This window comes from Eurytemora carolleeae, unplaced genomic scaffold, assembly GCF_000591075.1.
Source record: "Eurytemora carolleeae unplaced genomic scaffold, Eaff_2.0 scaffold201, whole genome shotgun sequence".
Taxonomy (NCBI): Eukaryota; Metazoa; Arthropoda; class Copepoda; order Calanoida; family Temoridae; genus Eurytemora; species Eurytemora carolleeae.
The window spans coordinates 277,554-297,582 of NW_019396171.1; positions in this window are offsets into that span (position 1 = coordinate 277,554).

The window sequence follows — 20,029 nt, forward strand, 5'->3', positions numbered from 1 at the left end:
TAAAGGTTGTAAATAGGGGATTCTGCTCTTTAAGTGGAGGGTCACTTGAAATTACGAATTGGCAGTCCTTTAAGAGAGGAGGTTAGGTTAGGAGGTTTCTATTTTTATATGTTTTTAAATTGGAGGGGGGGGGGGGATATTCCTTCAACCTCTGAATCTACGTGATTAGTTTAGTACAGGGTGTCCCAAAAAACATGGGAATTCAGTGACGAATTCGATATCGTCTTAGTTATGAATTAGCATTGTAATACCTAATTTCAAAACCCATAATATTATTATGTCTGCTAGAGTTTATTTTATGAAAAGAGTAAAAGACTGTAAAGATGTGTCTATAATGTCTCCGCAAGATGAACAGTGAAGACGGTTAAGTTTACTCTGTTAGTATACGGCAATTTTCTTGTTTTACTAAGTACAACCGTATGCAGTCAAAACATAACCAAACAAAATATGAACATAGCAGACGAAAATCTTACAGGTTACAGCTTTCTCAGTAGGTATCACTATACTAAATCAAAGAATTATTTAAAAAGACGATATCGAATTCGTCACTGAATTCCCACGTTTATTGGGACACCCTGTATTAGAAACATGTTAGAAATTAATTAAAAATAAGATTAAGACGAGGTTGATTAATTATTGGATTTATATCGATTAAAGATTTTAAAAAGGTTCAGATTCAGATTAGGTGTCAGAGTTTGAATTGAAATACGTCTAATATTCAGAATCAAGTAAGGTTATGGATTAAAAATGGGTTTCAGATCAGGAACAGAATCTAAAACTCAAGAATGCGCGAAGTTGAAGTAATAGCTGAAAAGTTCTGAAAAATGATTAATTCTAGGTTGAATTAAGCTTAAGCACAGACTCTTATTAGATTAAAAAACTTGGGGTTTGTGAATACGAAAAAGCTGCATCAGTTCGCATAGCTAATCATATTAAATTGATAGAAAATAATGTTAACTCGTCGATTTCGGTGAGAGACATATTTCATTCAAAGTCACGAGAGGCATTAAAGCTGAAACTTAACATTTAAGTAGAAAATTTTCGTTTTTTACTTTTGGACTCAGGTTTACCGATAGATTAAGAATTGGAATCAGGTTTACCCATAGATTAAGAATTGGACTCAGGTTTACCCATAGATTAAGAATTGGACTCAGGTTTACCCATAGATTAAGAATTGGACTCAGGTTTACCCATAGATTAAGAATTAGTTCGAGATTAAATAGAAGTGGATGGTTCAGAATATGTTTAGATTTAACTTTGGAAGAAGAACAGGTCGAGGATTAAGAAATTAGAATGGGTTAAGATCAAGGATAAGTTTAAGACAATAAGGAACGGAGTAAGTCCTGATCAAGTTGTTAAAGGGACTGTAAGTGTAATTTCAAGTGACCCTGCATGCAAAGATAGCAATGATCGACAGCTTTGGCTGATATAGAACAAATTAGACATCAATGTCTTGTTTCTTTTATTTTCATTTGCGGTTTCTCTGCGAAAGTGACAGGCGCATTCCTAGCTTATAAGAAGCAATGGAGAAACTCAAAGAATCAATAAACACTTCTCAAGTCGGAGAAACGACATTATCTTCCACATTTTGATCAGATTAAGGTTGTAAGGGCACCGTTGTAAATCGGACATTGCCATCTTTGCATAGAGGGTTCCACAAAATCATGCTTACAGTCCCTTTCATTGGATGTAAAGTTTTAAAACTAGAGTTTCCGATAAAATAGTTCTCTAGATAAATTTAATCAAAGAGATATAAACTAAACAAAACTTTAAACTTGGTTTAGATCCGACCTGGGGGAGACAGAACTACGAGTTTTTCGACCTGGGGGAAACGGAACTACAAGTTTATCGACCTGGGGGAAACGAAACTACAAGTTTATCGACCTAACGCAGTATTCTATAATTTATATAAATACTAATTATTTTCTGGAAAATTCTGGAATCGAAAGACGACCTTTAGACTCAAATTATCGAGTGACATTTTAATATTCTGGTTATTACTGAACCTTATAGGTGGGGTTTCTTAGCAATAGTCTCTAAAAATACAGTGAAACCCTTAATAACGAATACATCGAAATAATTCATCAAATGTCGTATTCTTCACTTTCTGATAATGGAATGTTGCAGATATTTAGTTTTTTTAATTAAATGATTATATGGAACTCTTCAAACCCGTTCCCGCATATTCGTGGCTATTTATTTATTTTCGAAAATACTGATATTTACGTAAAATACAGGGTGTCCCAAAAAACATGGGAATTCAGTGACGAATTCGATATCGTCTTTGTTATGAATTAGCATTGTAATACCTAATTTCAAAAGCCATAATATTATTATGTCTGCTAGAGTTTATTTAATGAAAAGGGTAAAAGACTGCAAAGATGTGTCTATAATGTCTCCGCAAGATGAACAGTGAAGACGGACAAGTTTACTTTGTTTGTATACTTTGTATACTATACTTTGTATATTTCTTGTTTTACTAAGTACAACCGTATGCAGTCAAAACATAAACAAACAAAATGTAAACATAGCAGACGAAACTCTTACAGATTACAGCTTTCTCAGTAGGTATCACTATACTAAATCAAAGAATTATTTGAAAAGACGATATCGAATTCGTCACTGAATTCCCATGTTTTTTGGGACACCCTGTAGTATAAAACTCATTGAAAAATTGTCAAGACGACATTTGATATATTCTTCCGATGTATTCGTTATTATGGGTTTCACTGTAGTTAACTGTACAATGCAGGGATATAAACAAAAGCTATCCCCTTAAAATCGTCTTTGACAATCGGAAGTCAAAGGCGGGAACATTTGCTATGAATGCTAAGCTTTTCATAATGTGATCTACTAATTTTTGGATCTTAAACGATTACGAGTTGTTCTTAGAAATTTGGTAAGAAATTTTAGGGAATGTCAAAACAATGAAAGGGGGTGTAGGCTGAAACCTAATTATTTAAGGAGTTGAACGAGGCCCATAAGAGTTCTATTTGATGTTCCTGTATCAAAATTGATATAAAACTGAGTCAAATTTATACGAAAATGTATGTATATAAAGTTTTGTATAAAAATCGTAGGATTAAACAGATTATATTCAGCAAATACGCAACCAATCTGAAAACAACGATATCCCAGAGGAGCCTGAAAAACTTAGGTTTACTCCTATTATTATTTAAATTTAATAATTTTTAATTTTTAAAACATATATAATTGATAATATAATTGAATTGTCCGTATTATGTGAAGAGATCTGACACGTGCAATGATACTGCCTATACCCCCTTTAATTTTTCCATTACAATCCCTTAATGCAAGCGTTTCTAAATTTAAAAAAATCTAAATATTTCCATGTTTTTTGGACATGTATTCTGAGACACCCTGTATTGTGTTAAATGTGTGAATGAGGGGGTTTAAACCTCTAATCTCCTAATTCTCGTTTAGATAACACAGTTTTAATACAAAACAGTTTAGAATCCACCATTTCAGAGATTAATTTAATTTCATCATTTCTAAAACCTTGTAAATTAATAAGAATTTTCCAACAATAAAAAGGAAAGAAAATCTAAGCCTAACATTTTTATGAGATTACCATTTGCTTTACACCTTTTAGCTCAAGGCATTTGCTCTACACCCTTTAGATCAGAGTGTTTGCTCTTCACCTTTTAGATCAATGTATTTGCTCTTCATCTTTAAGATCAATACATTTGCTCTACACCTTTTAGATCAATTCATTTGCTCTACACCTTTTAGATAAATGTATTTGCTCTTCACCTTTTAGATCAATGCATTTGTTCTACAACTTTTAGATCAATGCATTTGCTCTTCACCTTTTAGATCAATGTATTTGCTCTACACCTTTTAGATCAATGTATTTGCTCTACAACTTTTAGATCAATGTATTTGCTCTACAATATTAGACTACTACATTTGCTCTACACCTTTTATTAGATTACTACATTTGCTCTGCACCTTTTATTAGACTACTACATTTGCTCTACACCTTTTAAATTACTACATTTGTTTACAGCTTTAAGTTCACTAAATTTGCTCTACATCATTTAGATAACAACATTTGCTCCACGCCTTTTTAGATCACTACATTTGCTCTACAGCTTTTATTATATAACTGCATATTTGCTCTATATTCAGTTTTTAAATTCCAACAGAGAAAACTTCTCTGCTGAGATTTGTGAATATATGATTTAGATATTGAAACTTTTAACTTAAACAATATTTATTTAAATGAAAGGTCTATTATAGGTTAAACAACTTTTACAAAATTTACAATATTTATAATTTTGTTAACCTCAGCTGGCTATAATTCTGTAACATCAACCAAGGTGTAACTTGTAAATTGTTCCATTCCAATGGGTAACATAGAATAGGTGATTAAATTCTACAACACAGTAATATGACTGAGTGGTAAAGATAACGCTTAACAGATGGGGTTTGCTTACATTCGGTATTAAGAAATATTTGGTTAGGGAAATCGGGTCGGTTCATGAAGATTTTATTGTACCTGTCTGACTTTCTATCTATCTATCTTTAAATCCTTATAATGGCGCTCTGGCCCTTAGTGGATCGATCAACTTAAATACTAATGGCACAATGGGGACTAGCAAGTAGCAATGCTGAGTACTTTTCATTATTTATTATACAGTACACTATAGTTATCAAATTCTTGAATACGACAGGGTGTCCCACATCATATTAAACCGAGAACGGGTCTAAATTACGATTTTCGGGACTAATTAGAAAATTTCATTAGTATGAATCATTTTGAAAAATAACATAAGGCTTTAATAAGAACCTTCTTCGGAATATGATAAGTTTTTCGAGTATTAAGGGTTTATTTTGGTGTTAAAGATTGGAGATAATCTAATATGATATGGAACGCTCTGTATTTTGAGTAATCTTTGGTGTCTCTTTTGATATAGAGTTAACCATATGTCTAATTGTGTCTTCTGTCCTGGCAGGAGTTGATAATACTCTAAAAGTCAACCCCGCGCATACTGCTTTGATCTGAATGAAAACGTGCCAACTATTAGCTATATCGCATAGTTTGATCTCCAATCTTGGAGAATTTAACCCAATATTCTTCTAACGATCCAATCTTCACACTTATAAAGAAAATCTGGACTAGTTGTTGATATCAATCAAATTCCTGGTTTTCTATTGGGTTGTTTGACCACATATTGAGTTTGGGTTATTAGCCTGGGGGGGGGGGTTCAACCATCAAAACTTAAAGGGTTAATTAATTGCCAGAAAAAATGTATACGAAATAACAAAAAGCAAATTCCCACACTATTCCAATATTTAAGAAATTAAATATCCTGAAGTTTAACGATTTGATTTGTTTGACTTAAACTGCAAGTTGTTTATGCATTCTTTTTTTCACGATAAACTTCCCTCCTGCTTTGAAAGTATGTTTAAAAAGTCCAATTCTCTGAGAACAAATAACATTGCTTTACAGATTTGCAAAAAATCGTCCCTGCGCAATCTTCCATCCTTCATTTTACCTAGCAAATGGAATTCCTTAACCCAAGATCTGAAAGCTTTAACAAATAGAAATTCTTTGAAAAATCATTTTAGTGCCAAATATATAAATTCATATAAAAATATTTCTTGTATCAATATTATGTGTCCTGATTGCTGTAATGGGTAAATTATTGTTCTGTGACTGCTGTTCCAGACTCATACTGTAGGTGTTGTTGTACGGTATGTAAAGTGATGACATCTCCAGCATTTTGAATCTTTTTTTTATGGTAATCTCAGTGCAACCAAATTCCTGACTTTGGTACACCACTATATTCTTATGAAAGTCCTTTGGGTACCCAAGGTAATATTTATGCATCGAATAATAAATATATACAGGGTGAGTCAAAAAAAATGTGTGATTTACGGCGCCTGGTGCAAAAGTGTACCTTTTTCTGTGCAACTCTTCTGTATGGTGTTTTTCAATACTTTTTGAAAATTTTAATTTTTTTTTGGTATTCTAATGGTCCAAAAAAAATCCGCGAACTCTTTTTTTCTCTCAAAAGCAAAAGTTTAGAAAAGCAAAAAAAACAATCTGTACGAGAGGAGGGCCGAGGGGGGTGGTCTCTGTTGCATAAAAAGTAGTTATGAATTCACGATTCCCAATCCTGCAGTGTTAAATATTAATAATATACAATGAATTCTCTAGTTTCTTTCTTCTTAGTATATTCAAAAGTTAAAAAATATACGTTGTTCAGTTGAAACTTGAAGAACCATTGAAAAACAACTTTTCCTTTAAATTAGAACAGGACTGAAAATTGCGAATTTTCTTTGTTACAATTTTGCCAATTTTCTATGATTCTGTGATTCAATCTGTATAAAATTTTATATTTCGATAGAAATAATTTAATATTTAACACTGGGATTGGGAATCGTGAATTCGTAATTACTTTTTAGGCAACAGAGACCACCCCCCTCCTCTCGTACAGATTGGTATAGCGCAATTTAACATAGCAAAAACAGAGGGAAATATTAAACAATGTTTAATTTTCACAAGTAAATGCATGGTTAAACATTTAATCTTTTGAATTCACTGGGGCCTGCATTTCCCTTGTACATATTGGAAAAATGGAATTTAACATGGCAAAAATAGGAGTAAAAGTACAAGTTTGCAAAAGTTTACTAAAAATGTTACAAAAATAATATGATGATATTCGTGAGAATAAAACAGTTTTCAAGAGAATAAAATATCTTTCACGTTATTGATCAGATAAAGGTCCAAAGGGTACCGTTATCAATCGGGCATGCCTGTAATTTACTGAAAGGTCAATTAGAATTGTACGATGATAGCCCCGTTGAGCGCGTTTTAGATTGTTTTACATTAATTATTTTCCAGTTTCTACATTTCAGATTTTGAGCCGCTCTCCTCCCTCAGATGTTTAGATTAGTTATGTAAGTTAAATTAGATGATAAAGTTATGTTTAGATTATACTGGTGTCCAGGGGTCCGGGGACCCAGGGGTCCAGGGTCCAGGGGTTCCAGGTGTCCAGGGGGTCCAGGGATCCAGGGATCCAGGGGTTCAGGGTCCATGGATCCAGGGGTTTAAGGTCCATGTGGTTCCAGGTGTCCAGGGGTCCAGGGATCCAGTGGGAAACTCCGCAAATGGAGAGTCACTTCAAATGACGCCTACACACACCTCTGCTCCTTTAGTAAAAGTAAATTCAACCTATATGAAGCATAAAGTCTGACCGCGTCAACCTTGTTGCACCGGCTAGTCCTGTCAATAGATCCAGGTATAGTACAAACTGGGAACGGAAAGGTTGACCCGGCTTGGAAATTCAAATGTAATACTACAGCTGCCCGTGCCTACGCTCTACATTATACTTATAAAGTAAATTTAACGTTAGGTTGAAATCTTACATTTGCTTTAAATCATAACTCCTCTTTCTAAACAAAGATTGAAACCAAAGTTATAAATCTATAACATGCATCTTCTCTATGCTTAGCCGTAAAATCCTAGAGGAGCTATGATATCACAAACCTTATCTTGTAAGTTTTGATGAAGTTTTCCTTGTGTCTTGATTGGAATGAGCTGTAAACATGTTATTCTTGGTCTTTTGTTTTGTTTAACACAGATAGTTTAACAATATTCTTACAGGTATAGGATCCATCATAATACTATGGAATAGGAAGACGATATAACTGCAATATTATGTATATACTAGCTTGGAAACCCAGTTTTGTTAGGAAACTAAACTTTCTTTAAAATATCTAACCCGCTCAATTTCAATGGACAGGACTAGCCGATGCAACAAGGTTGCCGCGGGCAAACTTTATGCTTCATATAGGTTGAATTTACTTTTACCAAAGGGGCAGATTTGCGTGTCCTCAGTTAAAATCTCCAGGACGGAGATTTTGACTAGGATACAAATCAGTTCGGGACCGGCCCTCTCCAAGAGAGGATGGAGAAATTACAACTCCAAATCCCCATAATGTTAAGTTATGATGGACGATCTGAGTCCTGAGAAGGAGTCAATCTCAGGAATAGACACTTCAGATAAGCTCCTAGCCATGGGGTCAACAAGGAGCGCAGACTCACAGGAAACCCGAACCTGTGGACCGATGGCATTGTGAAGCTCCGGAATACAACAAAGATCACAAGGACTCAAGGAAACCCAACCTTGTGGATCTGGATATTGGAAAGCACAGGAACCCCGAACCTGTGGACCAATGGCATTTTGAAGCTCCGGAATACAACAAAGATCACAAGGACTCAAGGAAACCCAACCTTGTGGATCTGGATATAGAAAAGCACAGGAACCCCGAACCTGTGGACCGATGGCATTGTGAAGCTCCGGAATACAACAAAGATCACAAGGACTCAAGGAAACCCAACCTTGTGGATCTGGATATAGAAAAGCACAGGAAACCCGAACCTGTGGACACTGTAGTAGCAGTTTACCTACATCGCTTTAGTTAATTGTTTTTAACTATTTTGTTTTCTTATATATTGGCGCTTCACTTCATGACTACTTGAATATTAATACCCCCCTTTTACCATAGTTTCAGTAGAGGTAAATATTTCCACTTACTGATAGCGCTGATTAAAGGATTCATAACTCTAATTTGATAATGAGATAGATAGAAAGATAGATGTTACCGCCATACTATTTCTATTGGTTCAGAATAGACAACAAGCACATGACTGAACCCTGATTGGATCAGGCGCTAATGGACTCAACATACAGGAGTGAGATTGTTAATGATATTCGAAATATCCAGCTGATTCTTAAAGACATTAAAAATATCGAACTCTACATTACATTCGAAATTTTGTACTGTTTGTAAATTTATCCGAAAGATCAAACTTTTTGTAAGGAAAATTCGAAATATTAAAATATTTATACATGCCGTTCGAAGTATTGATCTGATTGTTAATGACATTCGAAATAACGAACTCTGCATTTAAAATTTAAAATTTAGAACAAGCTGATTAAAAATAAATTCGAAATATTTAATTATTTGTGCATGAAATCGAATTATTAAATTATTTGGGCCTGAAATTCAAAATATCGAACTATTTTAACATTCAAATTCCCAATCTATTTCTGAATTTGATAATCAAAATATCGAACTGATTGCACATTTAATAGTATTTCTTGAGGTAGTATGAAAAGTGATAAAAACGCAAAAGCAAGAAAAAGTTTGTATTCATGAACATAAAAGAAGGAAGAAGTATAGAAAAGTCTAGAAAAGGTGATAAATGGACCCAATAATTTTCCTCCGGGCTCTCTGTTCCACAACTTTAACTTTAAAGGGACTGAAAACGTAATTCAATGTGACCCTATATTTATAAATGGGCTTGTTCGATAAACAGTAATCTGAGAAACAATGAGGAAGATATTGCGGTGTTTTTATCTAGAAAAGTATTGAATTCTGACATATTTATTCTTTTTCTCTTGATGTATAAATCCGCAAGTCACTTTTAAAGAGAAATACAAATAATCAATTGTGAAAGAATGGATAACTACGTCATATTTGATCAGAAGAAGGTTTAAAGATTAAATCTAACTTTACGTTTAACTTCGGTAAGTTTACAGATTTTTACATACCTAGCTTCAGCATGGACTGCATGTCTTTTACATACCTAGCTACAGCATGGACTGCATGTCTTGTACATACCTAGCTACTGCATGGACTGCATGTCTTTTATATACCTAGCTACAGCATGGACTCCATGTCTTTTACATACCTAGCTACAGCATTGACTGCATGTCTTTTACATACCTAGCTACAGCATGGACTGCATGTCTTGTACATACCTAGCTACAGCATGGACTGCATGTCTTGTACATACCTAGCTACAGCATGGACTGCATGTCTTGTACATACCTAGCTACAGCATGGACTGCATGTCTTGTACATACCTAGCTACAGCATGGACTGCATGTCTTGTATATACCTAGCTACAGCATGGACTGCGTGTCTTTTACATACCTAGCTACAGCATGAACTGCATGTCTTTTACATACCTAGCTACAGCATGGACTGCATGTCTTTTACATACCTAGCTACAGCATGGACTCCATGTCTTTTACATACCTAGCTACAGCATGGACTGCATGTCTTTTATATACCTAGCTACAGCATGGACTGCATATCTTGTACATACCTAGCTACAGCATGGATTGCATGTCTTTTACATACCTAGCTACACCATGGACTGCGTGTCTTTTATATACCAAGCTACAGCATGGACTGCATGTCTTTTATATACCTAGCTACAGCATGGACTGCATGTCTTTTACATACCAAGCTACAACATGGACTGCATGTCTTTTACATACCTAACTACAACATGGACTGCGTGTCTTTTTCTCTTGATTATGTATAGTCGACATTGGTTTCTTGTAATTGTAAATCATCTATGAAAACGTGCTAAATTCATAATTGTATAGATTTCAATTTTATGATTAGGTATAAGAACGGTTTTTGGTTATCGACTGTAATAATTGTTCTTTTATTATACTTTTGATTTGAAAAAAGGAATCTTATGAATAAATTCAAACGAATAAAAAAGAAAGATTTAGAAGATTTCTATATGAAATTTAATACAATGATGATATTTGTAAAAGAATAAGATAGATTTAAGATATTTGTAAAAGAATAAGATATATTTAAGATAGTTGTAAAAGAATAAGATAGATTTAAGATAGTTGTAAAAGAATAAGATTGATTTAAGATATTTTGTAAAAGAATAAGATAGATTTAAGATATGTCTAAAAAATAATGTACGTTCCAACTTTTTCTAGCCATTTCGTTAACTTCCAAACATTAAAAATTAATACGAATTTCAGTTAGCCGTTAATTTTAAAGGTAAGAACGTAATGCTCGTTTCGTTAACAACATTTTCCGTTTTTTTAAATTACCGTTAGGTAACGATTTAAATTTCATTAACGGCGTTAACGGAAAAAAATGTTAACGGCTCCAGCCGTTAACGGTACATTAATACATTATTAATGTACCGTTAATACGTTATTAACGGCGCGAAGCGACAAAAAAATCGTTAACTGTTTAGTACAGTATTAACGGTTTATTACAATATCAACGATTTAAAAAATCGTCAACAGCATAGCCGTTAACGGTTTATTACAGCATCAACGGTTCCTGAAATCGTTAACGGCGTATAATTTCCAAAAAATTTGAGGTTTTACAAAGTCCAAAATTGTTTAAACTGAACATTTGCTTTACGTTTTTTCTGCCTAATTATTCCTCTATGAGGCTTCATTGAAGAAGCTTAAATAATAAAAAATTCCTAAGTTTTAAAATGTGGCAAGTTTTTTAAAAGTTTATAGAAAAAACAAAGCTAATAATCCTAGGTGTAAGTTTTACATAAATTGCATGTTGCTCAAGACAAAGCATTGTGAACTCAGTTCATTTCCAACTTTGTTACCTGTAATTTTCACCATTAAAACAAAAATCCAAGTTTAAAAATTTGTCAAACGCCATATATGTGTGTTCAAATTCCCTGTCTTTTGTACATTCTCTACATTCTTCTTTTAACAGTCAACGCTTTTAAAAATGAAATTATGTTTACTATTTCACACCATGGTTTCAGTAGAAGAAAATATCTCCATTTACTGTTATAGCGCCGATATAAGGATTTATCTTGAATCGGATAATGAGCTAGATAGAAAGATAGACGTTACCGCCATGCAATTTCTATTGGTTCAGAATAGACTCCAAACACATGGCTAAACCCTTATTGGATCAGGCGCTAATGGACACGGCATACTGGAGTGTTCATTTCACTGGTAAAGATTAAAGAAAAACTAACATACTAACAAGCATACAATACCACAATAAGATATATTTAAGACATGTCTAAAAGAAAAAGATATATTTAGGATACAGCTAAGGGAAAAAGACAGATTTAATATATGTCTAATAGAAAAAGATAGAATAAGATATATTTAAGATTAATCTAATAGAAAAAGATAGATTTAAGATATGTCTAATAGAATAAGATATATTTAAGATATGCATGTAATAGAATAAAATAGAATTAAGATGTATACAACAGTCTAAGATAGATTTAAAATATGTTTAATAGAATAAGAGATATTTAAGATATATATATAGTAATTAGATATATTAAAGATATGTCTAATAGAATAAGATATATTTAAGATGTATATAGATAGATTTAAGATATGTTTAATAGAATAAGATATATTTAAGATATGTCTAAAAGAATAAGATATATTTAAGATAAATCTGTAAGAAAAAGATAGACTTAAGATATATCTTATAGAATAAGATAGGTTTAAGATATATATCTAATAGAATACAGTGAAACGAGGGAAGGAAGGCCAGCCACAACAATTTCTCGTCCGAGCCACATTCACCTCATTTTCTCGTCCGAGCCACCTCGGAATCCTCGTCCTTTGATTATTTTGTGTAAAATAGTTTCCAATTCTTAAAGATAAAACTATTTTTCAAAAATCTGGCATAAAATAGGGCATAAAATATGAAAGTAGTAAAGTATTGCAATGATTATATCATGTTGGAATCTTCAAACCCATGAGAATGATGGCAAACTTTATTTAGGTAAAACTTAAATCTCCTCTGCCTCCGTAATGGCTAACCTTCGTGATATAAAATAAATAGCAAAATATTCGGCATACCTCCGCCTATAATTTTCCCCATGGAACCACCCGGAAAAATTCTATGGTTCTCACTAAAGTTAACAAAAAAGGTTGAAGTTCTATAAACTTGGAATTATTTGCGGCATTCTACATCAGGAATATCTGAAAATGCGCGTAAAAAAGGTGAACATTTTTAAAGACATTAAACTTGAAATCTTTAATTCAATTGAAACTTTTTTTTATTTACAAAAATTTAATATTTCATTTATGCCCTAACGTGGCTTGATTATTAAAAAAAATAGTTTTATCTGGAAGGATTAGACACTTAAAAAAATTATATTGAGAGGACGAGAATTTCGAGGGGGCTCGGACGAGAAAATTTTTCATTGAGTTTTATACTACTATATTACGTAAATTTCAGTATTTGCGAAAATAAATAAATAGCCATGAATATGCGGGAACAGTGCGGGAAGAGTTCCATATAATCATTTAATTACAAAACCAAATATCTGTAACATTCCATTATTAGAAAGTGAAGAATACGACATTAGATAAATTCTTTCGATGTATTCGTTATTAAGGGTTTCACTGTACGATATAAGATATACCTAATAGAATACGATAAATCCAAGATGTATCTAAAAAAATAAGATAGACTTAAGATTAATCTAAAGAAATAAGATATATTTAAGATATGTCTAATAGAATAAGATATATTTGGATCGTTGCATGGAAGCCTTTATCAAATATATTCTGTTGGCAGGTTTAGGTCTCTAGAATCTATAATATATACTGAAAACTAGAGATGGGGATCAGGTCTCTATAGAATCTATAATATATACTGAAAACTAGAGATAGGGATTACATTAAAGGTACTGTAAGCGAAGTTTCGAGTGCTCCTTCATGCAAAGACGGGATTGCCTGATTTGGAACGGTAGTCCTTAAATCTTTGCCTGATCAAGTACATAGATAATAGATAATAGATATCCATGTTTTGTTTATTTAAAACTGTTTCTTCTAATTTCTGTTTATTCTAATTATTCACATTTAGGTTAGATTATGGTTTCAAGGTTACCGTTGTAAATCGGGCATTGCCATCTTTTTAATAGAGGGTCACTTCAAATTACGCGTACAGTCCCTTTAAACTAAAGTAAATTGTATGTATGGTTGAAATCATAGGTCCTTATTGCAGAGCTTGTAATTGAAGAAGATTAAATGTCTTGAATATATCCGAATAATTCTGCATGTCTCATACTTGTGCATAAAACTACAGGAGCCCCGAAGTCCCAAAGTCATACAAGTAATTTAGCAAAATAGTACCATTTCCAATCTGTATAGTTTTTATTTTCCACATTATTGATCAGATAAAGGTTTTAAGGATACCGATGTGAATCGGGTCTCTTACAATTACGGACCCTTTAAACCTAGAAAAACGACAATATCTTCAATTGTATGGCGGTTCACTCTTTAATAACTGAATAGTCAACGCCCATCTTTACTCCGAGGATACTTTCTGCATAAAATATGTATCTTTTCCTAAATACACATTCACAAACCTTTAAATAAGAAGGAAATTATTTGACTGGGCTAATCAGGGCGCTTTGCGCCATTTTCTATTTCAACTTTTAATTGTAGCTCAATCTTTCAGCATTTGATCGAAAAAATAAATTTTTGTTGGCTGATTTACAATTTGTTTTCCTTCAAAATTTTACGAAAATCAACCGTTTTTGGATATAATTTTTTTGGATTCTGAGCACCCATAATTCCTAAGGTCCCTCAAAAAATTTGGCCCGATCGGTTCAGCCGTTTTGACGTTTATCGGTTACAAACAGACAAGCAAGAGGGGTTTGCATCAGAAACAATGAAAGAATTTAACAGAATCCACAACTTTCTTGATACAAAATACAATATCATCATCCAAACAGAAATCCTATCTATCTATCTATCTATCTATCTATCTATCTATCTATCTATCTATCTATCTTTCTATCTATCTATCTATCTATTTATCTATCTATCTATTTATCTATCTATCTATTTATCTATTTATCTATCTATCTATTTATCTATCTATCTAACTATCTAACTATCTATTTATCTATCTATATATATATCTTGTTTTACTGATTATTAACATTTTGTTTTCTTCTTTGTATAATATTGTGTTATTTGCCCAGTAGAATAATACCTTTAGATATATATTTACATCTCTCTATCTATATATCTATCTATCAGACCCTAGAATAATACCCTGGTCAGTTCTCTTGTTATACAAAAACAAAGCAAAAAAAGGGATTGTACTTTAGCTTTAAAATCCTTCCACATTCGTCTCCAGAAAAAAAAAAATCAGAAAGATTCTATTGTAAAAAAACCAGCCCTGTGGGAATTATTAAATGTGACATCAAGAAAAATGACCCCCCCGGGCCCCCCCCTTTCAGTAATGGAACACTAATTTTGACAAGTTCCCTCTGTCTGCTGTGTAAATCCGCAACCTAGAGGAACCGAAGTTAAAACATATGAATTTTCAAAAAAAAAAAACACATAGACAACTCAATAATTATTTCTCATAATGTACTGTGTTGTACAGTAATGTACTGTGCTGCATGTTGTGATTCGGACTTACACATGTAACTGTGTAAATGGAGGGTCACTTACACATGTAACTGTGTGAATGAAGGGTCAATTACACATGTAACTGTGTAAATGGAGGGTCAATTACACATGTAACTGTGTAGATGGAGTATTGTGAACTAGTCAGAAGGAGAAGGTAAAATGCATCATTACTAGCGTGACTTTGTGACTTCTTTTAGCGCGCAAATACGTGAAAAGAATATGGGGTCTTTAACGAAAATATGGGATCTCCAATGAATATATCCAACGAGAATTTAGGGTTTTCAATAAAAATATGGGGGTCTGCAATGAAAATATGGGGGTCTCCAACGAAAATATGGTGGTCTCCAACGAAAACCGGGGTCACCAACAAAGATATGGAGATCTCACGAAAATCAGGGGGCTCCAACGAAAAAATGAGGATCTCCAACAAAAATCTGGGCTCTCCAATGAATAACTTGGGGTCTCTAATGAAAATATGGTGGTCTCTAACGAAAATATGGGGTCTGCAATGAAAATATGGGGGTCTCCAACGAGAATCGGGGTCTCCAACGAAAATATGGTGGTCTATAACGAGAATCGGGGGTCACCAACGAAGATATTTGGATTTCCAACGAAAATCTTGAGTCTCCAATGAAAATATGGGGATATGGGGGTCTCCAACGAGAATCGGGGGCCTTTAACGAAAATATGAGGATCTCCAACGAAAATCTGAGATCTGCAATGAAAAACTTGGGGTCTCCAATGAAAATATGGGGGTCTCCAACGAAAATATGGGGTCTCCAATTAAAATCTGTGGGTCTCAAATGAAAATATTGGGTCTCCAATGAAAATATGGTGGTCTATAACAAAAATCTGGGGTCTCCAATAGTATTCCAATGATGATAATTTCTTCCCAAACTCGCAATTCAAACAGTTTTTAACAAATAATTGCACAGAGATCTCTGGCCTCCATGATAAGTCAAAGGTTTAAAGGGGATCATTTTAAATCCAACATTGCCGCGCCATCGTTGCATGAAGAGTATCTTGAACTCCGTAAACAATCTCTTTAAGAAAGAAATTAAATAATAGCGAAGAACAATAAATTTTTGCAAAAGCATACTTCTTTATTTTCGTTCATTTGTATCTGTATCTAATTGGTATGATTAGCCTGACTGATTAATTTTATTATGTTGGGTTGCCAAATTGGTTCATTATATAGATGGTTCTTTCTTTCTTTCTATATACTTCATGTGTTTAATTGTATTATTATATGGATGGTTCTTTCTTTCTTTCTATATACTTCATGTGTTTAATTGTATTATTATATAGATGGTTCTTAATATATCTTTCTATATACTTCATGTATTTAATTGTATTATTATATAGATGGTTCTTTATATATCTTTCTATATACTTCATGTGTTTAATTGTATTATTATATGGATGGTTCTTTATATATCTTTCTATATACTTCATGTGTTTAATTGTATTATTATATAGATGGTTCTTTATATATCTCTATATATACCTTATCTGTTTAATTGTATTATTATATAGATATAAATAGTTCATATATTTCTATCTACAATATACTTGTGTTTAATTCAGGGAATAAGAATAAAGGGAAGAGAAATGGAGCTGGTCTGGCATGAGAAAGCCTGTTGCACTGCAGCTTTGCAAACGAGTTCGCTATTACACACGCACACTCTAGCTTACTGATGCTTTTAAAGTGAATTTGCTCATTTTCAGTTTTTCTCTTATTCCCACTTTATTTTGAATTTTTTGCAATTGTTTTTGCATATTTGAATTGGCTGGGTCTAAGGCTTTTAAAAAATGCATATATAATCATATTTCGTTCATTTTTTGTTTTCAAAATTTTTCCAAACATACAAATACGATGCGCCCTGCTTTATATGTAAGATAAAGTTTATGGTTTCCTTGTTTTGGTATTGAGACACTAGCTGAGTAAACTTGAGAAGATTTATTATAAGATAAATCTAGTTTCTTACAAACTTTTTACAAGGATAGGTATATTATATAACAAAGGTGATCGAGGAAGGGAGCGCTAGGCTGCCATGAGTCCCACTTTTCACTTTCAAACCGTAGAAATTGTCCTGAATGATCTCCGAGCCTCGTGAAACAAGATCTAAAGGTAGTGTTTGACAACGCACAGAGAGGTCGTTTTGTAAATTCTGCGGCTTAAAGTTAGAAACGGCGGTCAAGCACCCCCTCCCTCGATTAAGATGTACGTTTATGTTTGTGTTTGTGAGTGTTGGATGTATGTGTGTATGTATGTAGATAAGTGTGTGTAAGTGATCCATCTAAGAATGACAATGACATTCTGGCAATCCTTGCATCATTCAATCCCTAGCTTCAGAACCAGGAGATGCTTTTTCTTTTTCTTTTTTCTTTTTTCTTTTTTCTTTATTCTTAAACCTTTAACAGTTTAACCCTTTGTTGCTCTTTTTTTCATTTCAATCAATCTTTCTTTATTTATTATTTCCATTTTCCTTAATTTGGTTTAATCTTATCTTTCTTTAATGTGTATTCTTTTTTCTTATTTCTTTTTTTCTTACTTACAAAGTTACACTCCTTTTTCATTCGTGTGTTTCAAAAATCATTTTATCCATCTTTTCGATCTTCTCAATTCTTTTTGACAACCCCCTCCCCCCAACACATAAATTTGGCTAGAAGGAAACGATCCATTTGGTGTACCGTCCAGTTTTGCCTTGTATAGTCTGTATATTTATACATAGAGCTGCTTAATAGTCGGCCCTGTACTTGAAATAAACTAGAGTTTACCTCACCTTTCATCTACTCCTTCACATAGAAATCTTCCATCTTCCCTCCCCTTGGTACAAGGACCCATCACCTCCCCCCCCCCCATCCTCCCCATCCTATTATTCTATATATATTTCTATCCTAGAAAAGTGTTGTTCCCTGTAATCATCATAAATATTTTGACCCTGGTCCCAGGCGGGAAATAAAAACTTAATAGAATTTCCTCCCGGGAACTGATAATTCAATCCCGGCTAGTATTAAAGGTACTGTCCACGTAATTTTAAGTGGATTTCCATTTTAAGAAGACATACTATAGATAACTCACTCACTCTTGATGGGACAAAGCTTTTGCGGAAAACGTTATGATGGTAGCGTTATGCGGGTATTGTTTTGCGAGTAGCGGTATGCGGGTAGCGTAATGCGGGTAGCGTTTTGCGAGTAGCGTTATGCGGGTAGCGTTATGCGGGTAGCGTTGTGCGGGTAGCGTTTTGAATCGAATATGCCAATCTTTAAATGGATTATGGAGGGTCACATGAAATCACGTTTACAGTCCCTTTAAACTGGACAACTGGAGAAAACTAGGGAAATACTGGAAAATTCAATTGACAGGGGATCGACTACTTTACAGTTTTGACACTTTTTCAATGATTTCGCGGAATTATACGACCAGAGTGGGACTGACAGCTTCAAGTTTCGGGTATTTAAAATGGAAAGAGAATTTTTGCAGAAATATTTTATTGATTTATAGATCGGGTCCAAGTTTTCTTTCATAGTTAGCAGTCATATTAACTAAAGGGCCTGGCGTTTCCCGAGGAATTAAAAAAAATAGAATTTTGAGGAGAATCTCGGTAATATTTCAGATATAAAAGTTGTGAATCGTTTCAACATTTCTTACAAGATATATTACATTTTTTTTAATAAAAATGATGAATTTTTTTTAAAATTTCCTTTCTGAAATTTCTTGTTTTCAATCGAAATTTTCTATCTATATGCTTGAAGGGTTATGCAGTAGAGACAATGAAGTTTACACTTTTTAAGATAGAAAAACGACAATATCTCTGTCAATGTATATCCGATTAAGGTACCGTTGTTAATCTGGTATGCCACTCTACAGAAAAAGGGCCAAGTAAAGTTACGTCTGCAGTTCCTTTAAACAATAAAATTGAAGAAAATCAATATTCTAAACATCCCGGGCAATAAAATAAATAAATAGAAAACTGTACAGGGTGCCCCCGATAACTGTACAGGGTGCCCCAGACAAAAATTGTCGTTTTTTTGAGGGCTTTTGATTCTGAAAGTCGGAAGTTTGGACTGTACATTTTTTTAGTTTAAAGAGGGTCAATGTTTGTGAGAATTATGGGTTTTTCTCGAAATGATTACTTTTAATTGCATAAAAAGGTTTCAAAAACCATATTCATCCTTTTTTCTGAAACCCCCAGTAAATAGAAAGACAAAGCTGGGTTGTGGAACTATATAATTGAATTTACATAGAAAATGGTTTTATTAAAACTTTTAACTTAAATAATGGAATAATAGGACCATTTCAAATATAGGGAGGCGAGATTAGGCAGATAGACAGATAGACAGATAAAAAGATAGACAGATAGACATATAGACAGATAGAAATATAGACATATAGACAGATAGACAGATAGACAGATCGACAGATCGACAGATAAACAGATAAACAGATAGACAGATCGACAGATAAACAGATAAACAGATATACAGATAAACACATAGACAGATAGACGGATAGAAATATAGACATACTACATATAGAAATATATACAGATAGACAAATAGACAGATAGACAGATAGACAGATAGACATTTAGACAAATAGATATATAGACATATAGACATATAGATATATATACAGATAGACAGATATACATATATACATATAGACATATAGACATATAGACATATAGATATAGACATATAGACATATAGAAAGATAGACTGATAGAAATATAGACATATATAGACATATAGACATTTAGATATATATACAGATAGACAGATAG